A 4,356-nucleotide genomic window follows, 5' to 3' on the forward strand; every position below is an offset into this window, starting at 1 on the left:
GGTTATATTGCTCATATCGTGCATATGGTGTCTTGCATTGGCATGTCATTTTCTTAGTTTAGACATGCTTTGTGTGAATGCCACATGTTTAGTGTCTAATTACCATGTATGTGAATTTTGTGATGAGGACATCAATACCATTGTTATACCCACAGCCCCTGCTACTATACATACTGGACCAATTACTAGAGCTCGCGCACACCAATTAAATTATCAGGTACTTCCGTTTCCTAGTAAAGATTCTAATGTTCATGAGAATGTGAAGCTGCCTAAATTGGATACGTTTGTTTTGCTTACAGATGAAGGGCCTAACTTGGACAAGAAAGATGAACCTTGGAGCAAGTTCAAGCATGGAGATAATGGCATGCTCAAGGGGAACAAGAACGGAGTTACAAGTGATGATTCCAGGACTTTGAAGCCACTATAATGAGCGCATGAAGCCTTGGGTGAAATATACAAGATGCCACTTCATAAATTTTGTCCCGAGGCTATTCTAGGTGTTGCTTCACCTTATTTTGGGGCCAGGCCCATGTAATTTCGAAATACTTGATTATAGGCAGTTTTTAGAGTCCGGATGTGTGGGGAAACAAGAGTTAGGGTTGGTTTCGGACCCCTCCTCCAAGGGCCACGAAATTCCCCCCTCTCTCCTCCATATATACAGCCCTTAGGGAATCGTTTAGACTTCGGGTTTTGTTTATATTAAAAGTTCGCCATAGATGCAACTTCGCGTACTTCGTTTGTGTTCAACGACTAGACAAAGGCGTCACAGAACCCCACCTTGATCAATAAAGCTTTCATCTTATATTCGCAATATCCAGATTGCAATCTCAGTTCCTTGCTTGTTCTTCATTTGCTCGCACGAAACAGACCCTCATGGTCAGGTTGATCATTCTCCGATGTGGTCAATAACCCCTCGAAAGTTGGTTTAGCGATTTCTAAGGCGCGACGTCTCGTACGTTCGTAGTCGGATCGTCAAGGTCGACTCCCACAGAAAACTATAGCCACCATCTCATCGAAACATCGGGACACCTTCACCTCTATTAAGTGGTATCAGATTTTTAGGTTGCTCGGTGAGATTTTACAGTTTTTCGTAGTTTGGATCGAGTTTGTTCATGATACCTACAGTCCATGAAAAAGCCAAAAAAAATAGGGTTAGTTCATCATATCCGAACCAATCTGAACCTTTTCATAATCTTTTTAGGGGTTTTGCTTTGTTGAATTTGCGGTTACATCGTCATGTCTAGTTGCTGGTCTTAGTGTCTAGTCTTTAAGAGTTTCGAGTTCTGGTCATAAGTTGTCATGTCGCCGCCGCACCATCATCATTGCCCCTGCCATCTACCACCACCGCTTATCCGCCACCGATCTGTATCTGTATACCACCACCGATCTGTATCCATGTACCACCACCGCTACCACCATCGCTGCCATATACAAACTGATAGAGGCAAAGGTGTCCCGATCTTTCGATGAGATGATTACTATCGATTTGGTGGAGACGACTTTGATGATCCGACTACAAACGTGCACGACATTGCGCCTTAGCAATCGCTAAACCAATCTCCTGAGGTTACCGACGATGCCGGAAGCACGATCAGCCTAACCACGAAGGTCTATTCCTGCAAGCAATTGAAGAACAATCAAGAATATGATAATGCAATCTGAATATTGCGAATATAGATGAAGTATTGATAAAGGTGGGGATCCGAAAGTGGTCCTGGTCTGGTTGTTGGACACAAACGAAGTACACGAAGTTGCAATGGCTAACTTTTAACTAAAGAAATCCCGAGGAAAAAGCTACTAGATGGATCTACTTATATAGGAGCAAGGGGTGATGACAAAGAAGGTGGAAGAATGCCCCAAGGCAGCCTAAAACTAACCCTAGGTCATACAAGGATCATGGGCCCAAGTGGAGGTGATGCAACACCTTTGGACTTGTTGTTTGACTCGGATTTTGCTGCAACGTCAGATTGTTTCGTCGATATTTCAATACTCCGGGTGAATTTTAAGGTGAATCCAATTGGGTTGGAAAGAGCACAAAATCTACTTTCCAACAAAAAAAGAATCACCTAATTCGAAGTCCGTATGAAAAAAGTTGTTGGCATTTTGACTCAGGTATGTTTGTGCAGTCCGAATCTGAATCCAGAACGTGAGAGACTTGGACTCGATCTTCTCTTGGCCCAAAAGTGACGTGAGAGGACTTTTTGAACAGAACCTAAACTTCTCCTTTTCCCTTATCTTCATATATGGATTGTACAAATGTCCCATACACCAGCAATTAGACAAAACACAAAAGTGTGTGAAGTATTTTTGTTCTGGATAACATAAATAGATTATTGAATAGTTTGGACTAGAAATCACCTCACAAATATGCATGTATGCAATATTTTTGGTCGTATCCAAGGTAGTCATGTCCTCATCATCCTCCCCTTCTTGAAAACAAAGCCGTCCTCGGCGTTGCTTAATCTGAAATGTGGCTAACAAAAGAGACAAGGTGTACATGTTGTATATGTATATGTCATCCATTTTTACTTCCCTTGATTTTTGCACATACGACCCATGTATACATGAGTAACTTTCATAGATCATAAAATCTAAAGCCAAAATATTATCATAAGTAGAAGGCATGAAAATATTACAACTCAGTTTGCACATATAAGTGAAGCTCTTATTCATATCAAAAGATTGACAATATTCATCATTAAACCATCCCAACATTGGTGAATAAACCTTACGTGCATCAAATTTACATGCTACAACATGCTTAAATAAGAAAACACGCAATAAGTCATTTGACACAGAATGATCATCAAGATTAGAGTTCATATCAAAATGATTAAACATTGGCACAATTATTTTAAAATGTATTTGATCCAAATCTGGATTATTTCCTAATTCACATGGTTCTTTGACATCAACAGATTCAATGGGCGCACTCAAAATTGTTGGTATTTCGGTTGTTCGATCACATGATGCATTCATGACAGTAACATGATTCTCTAAAATAGGTGGCGTTCTCAAATCAACAGGTAACTCAACACATGATGTATTTAAGTTAATTAGGCATGCATCATTCTCATGTGAAGTTATATCGTCAATACCTTTACTGTTACCTTGTCGTAAAGACGTAGCTAATGTAGATACGAATGATGACAATGTACCATACTCTTGAGATGATGCCGCCACACTCATAATCTGAGGTGGGGCTGCTCTAGTAGGTGCAACGGTGGAGGAACCAACCAGTGGTGGTGATAGAGGCTAAGGTGTCCTGATGTTTCGATGAGATGGTGGCTATCGTTTCTGTGGGAGTCGACCTTGATGATCCGACTATGAACGTGCGAGACATCGCTCCTTAGCAATTGCTAAACCAACTTCCGAGGGGTTATTGACCACGCGGGAGCACGATCAACCTGACCATGAGGGTCTGTTTCCTGCGAGCAAATGAAGAACAAGCAAGAAACTGAGATTGCAATCTGGATATTGCGAATATAAGATGAAAGCTTTATTGATCAAGGTGGGGTTCTGTGACGTCTTGGTCTGGTCGTTGGACACAAACGAAGTACGCGAAGTTGCAGCTATGGCGAACTTTTAATCTAAACAAAACCCAAAGTCTAAACGATGCCCTAAGGGTTGTATATATGGAGGAGAGAGGGGGAATTTCGTGGCCCTTGGTGGAGGGGTCCGAAACCAACCCTAACTCTTGTTTCCCCACACATACGGACTCTAAAAACAACCTATACTTAAGTACTTCGAAAATACATGGGCCTGGCCCAATAATAAGGTGACGCAGCACCTAGAATAGCCTCTGGACGAAATTTATGAAGTGTCATCTTGTATATTTCGTCCCATGCTTCATGCACTCATTATGGTGGCTTCAGAGTCCTGGAGTCATCACTTGTAACTCCATTCTTGTTCCCCTTGCGCATGCCATCATCTCCATGCTTGAACTTGCTCCAAGGTTCATCTTTCTTGTCCAAGCTAGGCCCTTCATTTGTAAGCAAAACAAATGTATCCAATTTAGGCAGCATCATATTCTCATGAACATTAGAATCGTTACCAAGAAACGAAAGTACCTGATAATTCAATTGGCGTGCGTGAGCTCTAGTAATTGGTCCAGTATGTATAGCAGCAGGGGTTGTGGGTGTAACAACGTTATTGATGTCCTCATTATCCTCCCCTTCTTGAAATGAAGCCGTCCTCGATGAAAGCTTATCTTCCTCACCCAAATAAGGTTTCAAATCTGCAATGTTAAAAGTGGGACTAACCCCAAAATTTGCAGGCAGCTCAAGTTTATATGCATTATCATTTATTTCCTCTAACACCTTAAAAAGACCATCAGCACGTGACATTAGCTTTGAT

The sequence above is a fragment of the Triticum dicoccoides genome, chromosome 2A, assembly GCF_002162155.2.
Source record: "Triticum dicoccoides isolate Atlit2015 ecotype Zavitan chromosome 2A, WEW_v2.0, whole genome shotgun sequence".
In the NCBI taxonomy this organism is placed as follows: Eukaryota; Viridiplantae; Streptophyta; class Magnoliopsida; order Poales; family Poaceae; genus Triticum; species Triticum dicoccoides.